Genomic DNA, 14,553 nt, shown 5'->3' on the forward strand with positions numbered 1-14,553 from the left:
GAAGTCTCAGTGTACTTTTTGATTTGCATTTCCTTAATTGGTAATAATGTTGAACAGTTTTTCATAAATTCGTTGGCCATTTGTTTTTCTTCTTTTGAGAAGTGTTTGTTTAGTTCATTTGTCCATTTATTAATTGGGTTATTAGGGGTGATTATATGTGTGTGTTGGGCAGAGTGTGCATGTGAAGGATTTTGAATTCTTTGTATATTTTGGATATTAATTTTCTGTTTGAACAGTAGCTGACAAAGATTTTCTCTCATTCTGTAGCTTCTCTCTTCACATTCTTAATTGTTTCCTTTGCTGTGCAGAAGCTATTACATTCGATTCCATCCCAGTTATTAATTCTTGGCATTATTTCCTGAGCTTTAGGGGTCCTATTGAGAAAGTTGTTGCCTGAGCCTACATGTTGGAGTGTTGAACCTACGTTTTCTTCTAAGAGTCTCATATAACTTCTGGTCTAATTCTTAGGTCTTTGATCCATTTTGAGTTGACTTTCGTGCACAGTGAGAGATAAGAGGCCTTTTCTTTTTTTTGTAAGTTGATTATATCAGGCATTTTGTGATGGTGGTGGGGAGAGAACACAGTTCAAGATCCAATGGAGACTGAGCAAAAGAAGAAAAGAAGGAGAGGATTGAGGGCCTCTCAGAGTTGGCAAACCTGAGTGGTCAGGTTTAATAGTTAAACTGTTCTTCTGCCAAGACATTTAGTAGGAAGAGAATGGAGGAGGTTTTACTGGCCATGCAATTGGATAACTAACTCTGCCCTTCTCAGGTTTGATCCAACATTCATTTTGAGGGCAGAAAGTGCATTTTCAGTGTGCTTGAGAGTGTCAGGGAAGATAGCTCCACATCTCGACCAGTGTCTGCAGGCAAAACATAGGAATTTGGTTAAGCACCAGGTAATTCAATTTTCCGATTTGTAACCCAGTTTATCATCTGGGTAACATCATAACATATACAAAGTTGGAAAGCCACAAGCATTACTGGACTTTACACCAGTATTCATGAGGATTTTCAACAGATGTAATATATGTAATATCATCCCGGAATTGGGCCTATGGAGAACAATCTTCCTCAAAATGAAAAATCTACTGCTTTATTAATTTTTCAGTGTTTGCAGCATTATCTGTTCAGTTCCCAACTCTAACACAGCTTTAGGTAGTGGACACTAAACTCTTGGAAATCTTTGCATCATGGGTTAGCGATTGCTTGTACAGTATGTCAGAATCCAAATCTCACCATAAAGGTGCTTTTGTTTCCAATCTAAGGTTTATGAAGTTGTAATTGAGGACCAGCATCAACCTGGACCGTATGTGCTCATCTCCCTATGAAGGGATCACCCTTCAACATCTTATACAAAAGCATGCAGACCCCACACCCTGAGTATTTTTAAGAATATCACTGAGTCCTTGAAGAAAGACTGATGTGAAAATAGGAAAATTGAATGACCCAGTGCTTAACCAAATTCCTATGTTTTGCCTGCGGAAACTGGTAGAGATGTGGAGCTAGCTTCCCTGACACTTTCAAGCACACTGAAAGTGCACTTTCTCCCCTCAAAATGCATATTGGTATGTTGACACCTGACTCACATCTTCATACATGTATTTTGTGCAACATATCTATATACAAACAGAGATATGATAAATTGTGGTATAAAGGTGTATTAAGAATTGTAATGCAAAAAAAAGGAGTTGATGTATCATGGCATAATTTGGCATGAACATACTTTATATGCAGAGTTACAAAAATTGTGCTGTGAATGGATAATTATGAATGTAATGCATTCCACTATGGTCGTGTATGTAAGAAATAAATTTTTAAAAGAGCATGTTGGATCAAACCTGAGAAGGGCAGTTAGAACTGGGTATACCACAGTCAAATTGTTAGATGACCCTCCTTGTGGTCACGTGGGCTTTCTTCTCATGTTTTTCTTCCCTATGTCTTCTATTTGCTGTTGGCATCCTTCCTCCTGGAAGGTTCCAGAATGATGCACAATCTTCTGTGTTCTTCAGAGTAACTGCTCCCTAGTGAGAAATCTTAGTTCAAACTCACTTACCCAAACAGACTTATCAAGCTATTTACCCCCAAAAAGAAGAAAAAATTCAATATCCATCTATAAAATTACAAAAATTTCCCATTTTATTAATCAATTATTACAAATATCATTTTTAATCCCTTTAGATGCCATGACTTCCATACATAAGAGCATGGCTTTTGCTCAGATCAAACTTATATACAAACATTTAAGGAAAGATAAAAAAAAATAATCATCAAGTTTGGTCTTTTTTCTTCCTCTAAAGCTTTAGGCTTCATAAAGTGTCACTCTATAGGTAGAAAAGACAATAACTATTCAAGTTTTTAGGTCCTCCTAAAACTTTCTGCAGAAAATTCTGCAGAAAATGCCCTGTTGGGATCACAGATGCATGCTGGAACTCATTGTGTGTGTGGCAGTGGGAGGCAATATAGAGGATGGGCTAGGGTGACAGGCCAGTCCTGGTTAGTACCTCATCTATATGGCCATGAGAGGTAGGACACCATGAGTGACAAATGACTAGAGAATGAGAAATTGGGGAAGGGCAAATGGAAAAGATTAATGTTATTACAGAGAAAAGAACAAATAAACTGTTGGTTAGACAAAAGGCATAGCTACCAGCAGTAACAAAGTAAAGCAAATTTGCCCTCATTTACAAAACTCACAAGAGATTTGTACTTGCTAATGTACTGAAACATTTTATGTTTGTATGTAAGTAAAACTAGGCATGCATAGGCCGAGTATCATATATATATATATATATATATACACACACACACATATATGTATATATATATAATATTCATAAATGTCTACAACTTCTAATATAAAAATATTTTTTACTTAAACATAATAAAATTCTAACTAAAGACTCTAATATATTTCCAAGGAAAAGTACCAAAGCCTTGAGGAGATACTTGCTATTTCTAACCACTCCACCATCTTCAGAAAGCATTACCAACTCAGGTTTCTATATCTTTGAGTGCTTCTAGAAAATCCCATTAAATAACATTTCTCCTCTTATAGCCCTTTGGCTGAGAATAGATTGTAATATAGAAGGTGACCTGTGGATGTATTTCTTATTTATGATAGCATGTGTGAAAGCCAAAGGAGCAAGGCCAAGTCCTCTGTGTTAAAACCTTTACCTTCATTATTCTTATTATTATCGGTAACAAAGCAAGGCTTTTGTTAGAGTCAGACCCTGCCTTCAGCCTTAGGCGAATAGAAACTCTGGATGGAGAATGACAGTTACTCCTCCACCTGGGTTTGTTTACATGATAGCCATCTGGGAAGGCAGTTGCTGAATGAAGTGCTTTGAGTGAAGTTGAATCCAGTCTTAAAGACATCAATCCAATTATCAATTATTGTACAAATCCTATCATGTTCTTCACCTACTTGATTAACCCAGATTTTGGGTTTGTGTGTGTGAGTGTGTGTGTGTGTGTGTGTGTGTGTGTGTGTATCTACTTAAATGAACTACAGGATTGTTTTCGAAAGGAAATAGAAAAAGTAATCACAGAAAAGGAGTATCAACTTGAGAACAGAAGTGAGCCAAAGGATCAAACTTCTTTTCATTTATTCAATAAGTTATTCTTTAATCTGACATTCTATTACATGTGCTCTAAGTACCATTTAATGAGATTTTGCTTAGTATCAGGCAATACATATAATAGAGGGAAAATATTGTAAGGAAACTTTGATTATCCCTTTGTTTCCCTGTTGTTTTGTCCTGGGACACAATTTAGTAGGTGTTTGTGTCACTAACTGATGAAAATGTTCTGTCATCCTGTCCAGCTCTCCTTGGAGACACTTGTCACTCTAGCTACCAACACTAATATCAGTGTTGGGCATTAGGAAAACTGTTGTCAAGGCACTGTGACTATAAGCATATGATCTAGTGAGCACATCTATGGAAACATCAGGCAACAACACTGGTAGCAAAGACATTCCTTGGAGATCTAGGATATTATATTTAAGAGAAAAATTATTGAAATGACTGTGATGATTGGGGTTAAGTTTTGAGTGTTCCTCTATTTCCTAATGGTAGGAAAGGATAAATTCACTGCTTAAGAAGAAACACTAGTACATGTATGACTCGTTTTTAAGAGAAATAAAAATTTCATCTTCCCTCAGTTGAAAAAGGAGGGAATCTGTCTTTGATTCTGCAATGCCTACTTATGCTAATACCCCCGCACACTGCAAGTGACCCTGGACAATGTTGGATAATGAATCTACTTTGAAATTCATCCCCAAAAGTAAAGTATGCAGGAAGAATCCAAGACTCTGGCATGTAGGATCTAACTTCAGCTTTGCCCAAATCCTGAAACCACGATTGCACTTGCCCTGAGGTTTCCATAAGCTATTTACAAAATACATGAGTGCTAGAGAGAAGAAAGTTTTTTTTTTTTTTTAATTCCATCTTCTTCTGGGACTTTCTATGGGGAGTAGTATGAACTGTGACATTGCTGAGGTTTTAATGCAATTAAAAGTGGTATTAAATTCAGAAACACAAGTGTCTGAGTAGTTCTGTCTTCATAACTCAGTTTGCAAATCTGTTACATTTTGCAAAATTTAATAGATATTGAATGACAGGTTTTTTTTAAATGTAACAATAAAGCCAAGGACAGATAGGTTGTGTGCAGTCACACATGATATATGCAACTCTTTGGGAAAGAAAATAATAAAAATAATACACTGGACATATGGCAAGCATTTTGATGGAATTTTCACATTTCCAGAAAAATTTTCAAGTTTTTCTAGTTTAATTTTGATGCTTAAAGACATAAAATTATCATATCTCTAATTCTCAGATGAAAAAATGTGACTCAGTTACATTATTTTCCTAATGTCATGTCCCTTACTGTTTCTATGATTCTCTCTCATTCTCTTTCTACCAACATCCTACTGTGCCATAGTCAGAAAACAAATGGCCCATTAATTAGGTTGGTTTTGGTATTCAAAAGAAGGCTGAGTACATTACACATAGGTGTAGATTTCCTCTTTAGGGTCCAGTAATTTTTGAATGTCTAAGATTGACAGTGGAGTCACATAGTGACAGCAGTAAGTGCTCCAGAATCAGACCTGACCAGCAAAGCTTCCTCTTCAATTTAATCACTGGAACATTTAGTCAATTACTTCTCTTCTCCAAGTCTCAATTTTCTCAGATGTAAGATGGGGAAAAATAATAGCATTTCCCTCCAAAGCTTTTTGCAAAGATTTACTAATTGAGGCAAGTAAAGTATTTGACGCAGTGCCTGGAAGACTTCAAGCTCCCTGCAAATGCTTGTGCTTACCATTATCACTTGCACAAATGCTGCATTCTTATAAATGGAAGAACTATTTCCACAGCCACACAATGTCTCTGGGACAAGCTCTGATGGTAAGGATACTTATTTATAAATGTGAAACACAGTATGACTTAAAAAGCAAAACAAGACCATTTGAAACCTAGGATAGATGTGCTGTGTGCTTTCAAATTACTCTAATGACTTTAAGAATATACACATAAAGTTCTGGATAATGGTAGAAATTCCATTTAGTAAGTTAAAAGGCATCTCATAATGAAGTAGCAAAGATTTTATTCTCCATTACCAATGGAAATGGACACATGGGTGCCCAGGGGCAAGGAAATATAAGAGAAAAAGAAAGAAAAAGAATGAAATCACACTGTTTAGAATCTTCAGTAACTTTTTAGCAAATAAGAGGCTAAAAAGAACAAAAGTCAGGAAAAATTTCACTACATTAAAAAAGACTGAGTGAGATGAATTTTGACTGTGGGGAAGGAAGAGAGAGGAGACACAAAGCCTTCACAGATATTAAGAACAGAAACTGGATGGGGCCAAGAGCCAAGGACACACAAGCCCACCTGACGATACTCTGAATGCCAGAAGATACAGAATGTAGAAATTATTGGAAATGATAATTTCTGAAAGTCCAAGAAGGTAGAGATATGCATATCATGCTCACAGACACATTTAAATTAACATATTACATATGTAGATACTTTTATACAAGTTCATGTTTGGCACCTCTTGTTTAGAGTTCAGATTGCTCAATTCATTAATCCTTTGCTATGTCAATTTAAAGAGGAAGAAACATTAGGAGGCAGAAAAATGCATTTGTTTTCCAAAGTGGTTAAGATCCTTTAAATTTGAAGGAACATAGTAGCCAGAGTGCCACATTGATTTCTAGACTTTACTTCACTCTCATGCTGCCATATAAACCTTTCCCTAAAGCTGTGTGTTTTGCTTTGAGAGAGCAAATAGCACTGTGAATGGAAAGATCCTGGCAAGAAAAAAAATCAGCCTTAGCTTGTCCCCTGCCTATCTTTTTTCTGGGGTGCTAACTCAGTGAAGGATGGTGTGTCCCCCACTACACTCACCCAGATTCCCACACTCATCTGTGACTGGGCTTGCATTCCAGAGGCCAATATGCTTGCTTTGTAGAGAAACCAAATCACTTACAGGTTAACAATCAAAGATTCCACAAGGCTTTGCAAAATACTAATCTTGTTTATGTTAAATAAAAGATAACAACCTTCAATTGCTTTTCAGAGACCCAAAGTTACAGTTTTCATTAGGCATACAATCTATAGGATAGAGGCAGCCAAATGTTTAAATTGTTTAAATCTGGGAATCACAGAATAAGACTCTATTATGAGTAGCATGAAAATTAAAATACATTTTATTAATTGTAAAATCAAATGAATGAAATCCTTAATCTTTGTCAGATATTAAACCGGCAGCATGTTGGGAATTAGTTCTCACAACCTCATAAAGTATGAACTACTAATTTCCCCATTTTAGGAGTGAGAAAACTGAGGCTAACAGGTGTGAAATAGCTTTCTGAAGTCTGTAGCCACCGGGAAGTGGTAGAATTCAATTCAAAAGCTGCAGAGTAAAGATGAACAGTAATGTCACCTGTCAATTCAATTCCATCTGCTTGCAGAGACTTCCTCCAGAGAGAAAGTGCCACCTTCAATCCTGCTACCCACATGCCGTACCTTGCACCTCCATTCTTGCCTAAGATTAGAAAAGAGGGCAGAGACGGGTGCTGAAAAGGCTTGCGTGCAATTCCATCCATCTGATACGCCAGTCCAGCCCCTATTGCATGTCACTGTACATCAGGCAGAAAGCGAGGCTGAATTAAATCTGGCTGTCAAGACACTTGGATTTGCAGCAAGCAGAGATGCTCTTTACTCTTTATGTGAAAGCTCTGATTGAAAAGACAAAAAGGATTTAATCAGTCACTTTGCACTGCTGCTCTGGTAACTCCAAAGTTTTTGACTCTCCTTTCCTCTCTTGCATGTCCCCTCTTTCTCCAATGCCAATGTGTTTTGTTTGGGATAAACCCTCCTGGCTAAGCTTCAGTAATTGGATTATCCACACATTGTGTGAGCAGCTCTTTATAAGTCAGCAGTTTATGAAGCCAAGCAAACAGGCGGGTGCTGGACCAGAAAGGGCACACTTTTCCAGGGTTGGCTCAGGGTCCTCAGGATCCTTTAAAATTTGATGGTCTGAAGCGGAAATGCCAGAGCAACCTGCAGGTGATAAAAGAAGAACAGTTCAGGACTGCCAGTCCCTCAGGCAAACATGCATTTGGAGGAATTGTAGATTTTTTTGCCCAAATATCTCTGAATATCCTGTCATATTAAGGTCAGGAGATTATGGAAATACTTTATCAGAGGCCAGGCACTCTCCCTTAGCAGGACTGACTCAAAAGTAAATGCCCTGGTTTCAGTGACCTTGGTAAAGTCTGGGAATGTAAATAACTATTTGCCATAAGTAATTAACCAGCTGAACTAAAAGAAGTTCATCCTTATCCAAGATTTCTCTATGTGAGACCAAGTGAGAATGCTTGAAAAGGGGTTAAACATTTTGAACAAACATATGAACAAAATCACTCTATTACCACCACATGGAAACTCATAAATTCCCCAAGGTAGGCTCCTGCTGTCCTGTCTGAAGTCACCTGTGCTATCAAAACATAAGCTAAGAAAGGCTAAGTGTATGCATCTCAGGAGGATTTGTGATGCTACTTAAAGAAGTTTTCACGTTGTTTTGCAAAGTAATCATTTTTTTTAAACACCATGACTCTATGAGTTCTTTTCATACATGACAATGCCTGGTTCATCCCTTTTCCCTATCACCTGACATTTTCTTATAGAGTAGGTAGTACTCAATAAATTTTGTGTTTTCAGTGACAGAAAAATCTCAATCATTATTTAGGCATATTTGTTCAAAGGGCTTTACATATATAATCTCTAAACCTTACAGACTCCACTCCAAGTAGAAGTTTCCTGCACTTTATGAAACAAGACAATTTTAGTTCCCCAATTAAGCAAATTGTTGAGGATTGTATAGCTGGTAAGAGGTAGATCAACAATACAGACACAAGTCAGTCTGAGGTGACAACCCAAGTTTTTTCCAAATACAAGAAAGTTAGCATGATAAAGAAATAAAGGAACACAAGCCAGAAACCTTCACTTACTGGAAGACCCTGTGAGGCCTTCGGCAAACCATTTAATCTTTACAGCATCAGTTGCAATTTTGTAAAATGTAATGATCGCCTAAAGGCAGCAGTTAATTTAGATGATCTCCTGAGGTCATTTTCACTGTAGAAAACACACACACACACACACATACACACACACACACACACACACACAAATTCTTAACTATTATCATTCTTGGACTAACATGAAGTCAATATTTAAGAAAATATTGAAATGTCTTTGACTTGCCAAGTAAGAGAATTATACTGTGATGTAAACATTTTGTAAAACTGCCCAGTTTTTTTCCTGTCTACGTATTATACACATTTACCTCAAAATTGGAATTAAGCTAACACTAAATGACTTAGGAGATCTGAAGCAGTTTGGCAAAGCTTCTGGGAAGCCTGCTTTCTTTAATAAATCCTTCTTCTTGGCAATTTAGTATCTCTGATGATTGAGGGCCGAGAACAATTAAGTTGAAGTGACATCGCATGTGGTGGCAGTCACATTTTTTCCGATGACACAAAATCATGGCATTTTGAATGAGGACAAGAATGAAGAGATAAACTGCAGTGGAAAGAGCTCTTCTTTGTTTTTAGCCAGACAATGTATTAAGCTAGAGTGTTCGATGGTGAAAATCAAGTGCCTGCAAGGGACCGGGGCCCACAGCTCAGTGAAATTAGCTTTCAAGACTACTTCAAGTCAGTGAAAGAGAAGGGCGAGAGCCTTGTAGCTCAGAACTCATGGCGACACTCAGGCCTGGTCTTTAGATGGCTGCTCAAATGAGTGAGACCTACCTTATGGTTCCTGTCCTCTCTCCTCCCTGTACTCGTTGTCTTCCAGACCTGCCAACCTAATGAGAGTCCTTTGTTTCCAGATTATTCTGATAGTTGTTTAAAACCACAAAAAAACCCATAATGTCCAAACATTTATATCCCTCCACACCCCCTGATAAGCATATAAATATTATGTCCCAAAATGTAGAAATAAAGGGTAAGTTAAACATGTCCCAAACTATAGAAATAAAGGGAAAGTAGAGACGTAGAGATCCAACAAATTCCAAAGCACTAGAGACTAAGTTTAATTTATAAAATGCACAGTCTTGAAACTGGAGTCTTGTGAGAGGTTCTGGGGCTGCAAAATCTGAAAGATACTTTTTATCAGTGCCCGAGGAGCATGAACTCAAGTTATGCTTGGCAGGCCACTTTCTCCTCTTTTCTCTCTCACCCCGAGTCAGATGAAGACTAGGCATCTGTACTCACACGTGTAAGTAAGCTCAGGATCAAGTCTGGAGGGAGAAACACTAAGGTTGAGTGATTCATCTATGGGCAGGAACAGAGCCTACGACAACATAAATTCTGCCTGCTGCGAGGTTGTCACACACAAAGCTGTATCAGTCCTGAAGGCCATTGTCTTGCTAGCCACCCTACATGGAACACCAAGTATGTAAGTGAATGTTAACAAGTAGAAGTTTGTGAGTAAATTAATGTGACTAGATATTCTAGGATGAATCTCATCACACTGAATGAAAGAATAAATAAATGAATGAATAGGCAGATTACTAAATAAAGTGAGGATACCTATTGTGTCGTTTCCAAATCTCAATATAGACTAACAAATACAAAATAAAAGTGATATGGCATATGTTGCTCATGATTAGAAAATCTGTTATTTCCAATGAAGTCTTTATTAATTCAGTAGCAAATGTGAGCTTGACTATAATGGTAAATATACAAAAAGCCAGAGTACAACATAGATTTTACTGGCATCCTCTGTACCCTCCAAAGGAGAAAAATACACAGAATTAGATTGCATCACTCTTAACATCAGGGCTGACATTCATCACTGCTCTCATGGCTTCAGAACAGGGACCCACAGGAACTCTGTGAAGGCACACTATCTTTTCTCTTTTTTCTCTGTCTGCCTGCATTTTGTAAGGCATATTAGACAAGGTGTCATAGATTTGACTTTGGCCAACATATCATTGTCAATGACAGGGTCCTGAGAAAGTCTTTTGCAGGACTGTCTCCAATCTTTGACTCCCTGCTCTTTCTCCTCACATATGGGAAAGGCTACGGAGGTTTTTATGCCTTTATGCCTTTGGGATTCCTAATCAGCCCTCATTGTTCATTCTCAATTTAGGATTTTTCCAGTATTATCAAAATTCACCAACCCTTACAGAATATGGCTTATGCTCATGGTTAAAATTTATTTTAATTCAAGAAGTATAAATAGAAAATAAACAGAAAAAGAGCCAAGATTTTCTTTTCTTTTCGTTTCTTTTTTTTTTAAATCAGAGACTTAGATCTCTGAGACCAATCAGTGTTTGATAAACAGAGATGACAGTGGGAAAATAATCAAATAATGGACCTAAAGTCTATCATCAACACATAACCATATTATATTACTGGCTTTATTGTCCTGTCCTGCCAATGTTTAAACAAATTTGGGCTTATAAAAGAAACTGTTGACAAGTAATAGAAAATAATTAGGAGAGGCTCCCTACCCCCTTGTTCCTATTTCTCCATTAGTTAACTGGGAACAATGTCAGTTGCATAACCCGTAACCATTCCCCCAGATTCTTTACTAATGAAAACCAGATTTTATCTATCATAGCAATGTACTTTGCCCCCATATTCCTTGTAGCTAGATATAGCATTAGATGTTCAATGAGAGGAACTAGAGCTCCCTGGGAAATTTCTTGCATTTCTAATGAAAAGGTTTAGGTATAAACACAGCTGGTACCAAACCACTTGTTCACTTTGAACATATGCATGATGTCTGGGTCATGGTAATAAGGTGACAAGCAGCATAAGAGTGACACACAACATAGTAGGCATGACAGAAGTTATTGCCTGCATGACATCATTGAGTGATGGAACCCAATGCCTGCAAATATCTCCCTTTTATCATTCAGGGGAAAAGAAGAAGCAAATAAACTATACAAACAAAAAAAATGTATGCTTAAGTCATGCTTCTGTTATTTGCTGGATAATAACAACCCATTAAAAATAGCACTAGAGGGCTGGGTTTGTGACTCAGTGATAGAGCACTCACCTAGCACAAGTGAGGCACTGGGTTTGATCCTCAGTACCACATATAAATAAAATAAAGGTATTGTGTCCCCCTACAACAAAAATATATTTTTTTTAAAAAAGCACTGAATTCAAAATAGGTGATAATAGAACTCTTCAAAAGGGCATATTGATATAAATTCTAGTCTACAAATTCAGGTGGGCAAATAAAGTAACTATATTTTTATTCTACTAGGCATCAGGATAAAAACTCTTGTCTTTTTCAATTAAGTTTATCACACAGTTATGAGGTCTTATGCTGTGTCAAGGTATGGGTAAGGATAAAGGAAAGTTCCATCAGTCCCTCACATTGGCTCGCTCAGGTTGAATGGAAATTACACCTGTCAGTGTGTCCTCTACGATTCCAGGGGATTTATGCTGCTTCCTTATCTACCCAGGGTCAACGGAATGTTGTGAAATTGCCTCTAATCCCATTTGCCTGGATGTATGCCACAGCTCAAGAGAGTCTCTAAAGAGAGTCGTGACCCTCCCTGATGGTACTTCCAAGAAGCAAGATGTCGGATACTGGTTTTCATCTTGCACTGGAAACCCATAAAACTCTTTCTCTCTTCCTCCTATCCACTATCCCTCCTTATTTGTTTCCCTCCTTTCCATTCAGTACTACTGGGAATGATATTTCTATCATTCCCTTGTATTATCCCTTGTATTATGAAGGAACTTTGTATTTATCTAGAAATATACCTCTTTCTTATATATCACCAACAAGAACACGACTCCTTAGTTTTACAAGGAAATTGGACTTTAAAAACAATGTTAAAGTACTATATGTTACAATAGTCACCACACTTGTCCCAAATTCCTTTGGAGTAATGAAGTGTGGATTCAACATATTTTTGAAAGGAGGAGAGACCATCAGGAGGAATGGGTGAAAAAGAAAAAGAATCAAAAAAGAAAATATTTGCTATCTAATATATGCAGACATGGCACTCGTGGGAAATCTTGGATTACATTTCCTGATAGTGTAAGAATTGGGCAGATTATAAACTGGTTCAGGCAAACCCTCATTTAACCAATCCCTGGGTTCCCTGGAACTATGGACCTAAGCTTTTCCATTGCAACAGTATTCTAGGATGTTCATTTTGTATGAATCCAACCCCATCCTTTTCTTTCCATCTTGGAGAACAACACCAAGAATAGGCTATAATTCTCTTATTGAATTAGTGCAATAATCTCCCGCCCTCAACATGATCATTTCTGGATTTAACTTCTAAAATATTCTCATGTTGAAACTAGAGGGTTGGAGTGAAAACACAAATATTATAATAACACCGCCTACATAATTCTCTTTTAAAATGCTCCTGTAGTTCTTAAGATAAAGCCCAAAATATCTACAAGGGATTTGCAAGGCTCTGGTCACTGGCCCAACTTTACCTCCCATCCTGCCCTGAATCCAGAGTCTTTTCAAACAGCACTGGGATGGTCCCTCCTGTGTGTCCTCAGGCCACTGTAAGGCTTCTCACCTGGTGCTTTCTGTTTTGCCATTTTTATCCTATTTATCTTTCCATTTTTCCCATCTCACTGGATTGAGGGGGGAGCAGAAAATTGAACAGTGGCACAGTTGCCTCCTCAGTGTCCGTCATCTGTTCTACCCACTCCTGGACTTCTGTCTCACGGACCACTTTTGTTCAGCTGTCCACCATGTTCCCAGAGGACCCAGGTGCCTCAGTAGAGGACTCCCACAGCTCCTGGGGTGACTTAATCTATTTGTCTTTCCAGTGAGTAGGAGCCAGGCTTAAGTCAGTTAGGACATTGATTTAGGACCAGGCATTTGGGTTAATCAAACACAACGTGAAGTTGGTGAGAGGTTTCTGCAAACTCTTCTCCTTCATTAGAAAGGAACAGTCCCTCAAAGAGGCAACCTCATTTTTCCTCTGCATGTGTTTTATGCATCTGAAGCTACAAATTCCTTCAGTTATTTATTCACCAGAAAAGGACACTGCTATTATCAAGAAGAGGGCACAGACAGCTGTGTATGTATCTCCTCTATTTCCCTCTCTCTCAAATCTCTTTCCTTAATAAGAACACTGGTCATTGGACAGCTTAATCCAGGATGACCTCATTTTAACTTGATAACACCTGCAAAAAAAACCTACTTAATGTGAGAGTTATAGATACAGGAGTTAGGAATTCAAAATATATTTTTGAGGGACACAGCTCAACCTTCATGAACCAATACATTTCTAATGTTTTAAAACACTTTGTGTCAAACTAAAAAAAAAAATTAAAAAAAAACACTTTGTGACTTTTTGTCATTCTTCTTTTAATAGCAGCTGAAGACATCCTAATTCACACCCCCACTTTTTCGCTGCCTTCTACATTTTGGGTGCCATTCTTTATTGTGTTCTTAAAAACTTGGCTTATACCACCATAGAGTTTGATTTATCATGTGCTAGTTGTTTTTGATTTGTATTTTTCATTAGTCTTTGCATTTGGTTAGCTAGCTCTCTCTGCCTATCTTGATCACAATTCTTTCTGTAACACTTAGTCAGGGACCTGACATATATATTTGTAATCTATAAATATTTATTGACTGAATAAGTTAAACAGAAATTGAGAAATGTGTAAAAGTAGGAGTTACTTTTAAATCAGCCAAAATGCCACTACTCGTGTGAAAACACCATTAATATATTTGTGTAAATCCTTCCAACATGTTTATGCAAAGGTTTTTCATTACATAATTATCATACTGACTATAAAAGTGTGTGTCTTCTTTTTTTTTTCCCCACTGTAGATTACATAACAAACATTTTTCAATGCTATTGCAGGAATTCACAAACTTTTAAAATAGTCATATAAACCCCACTGTACTAGGTAGAAGAATGTGCTTAAACAATCTGGGAAGGTGGGGCCTTCAGTAGATTTCTGTTCTCTTCAACTTTTCCTTCAATTTATTATTTCTTGTATATAACTATTTTCTAGTATAGGGAAATATTT

This window comes from Urocitellus parryii, chromosome 6 (genome assembly GCF_045843805.1).
Source record: "Urocitellus parryii isolate mUroPar1 chromosome 6, mUroPar1.hap1, whole genome shotgun sequence".
NCBI lineage: Eukaryota > Metazoa > Chordata > Mammalia > Rodentia > Sciuridae > Urocitellus > Urocitellus parryii.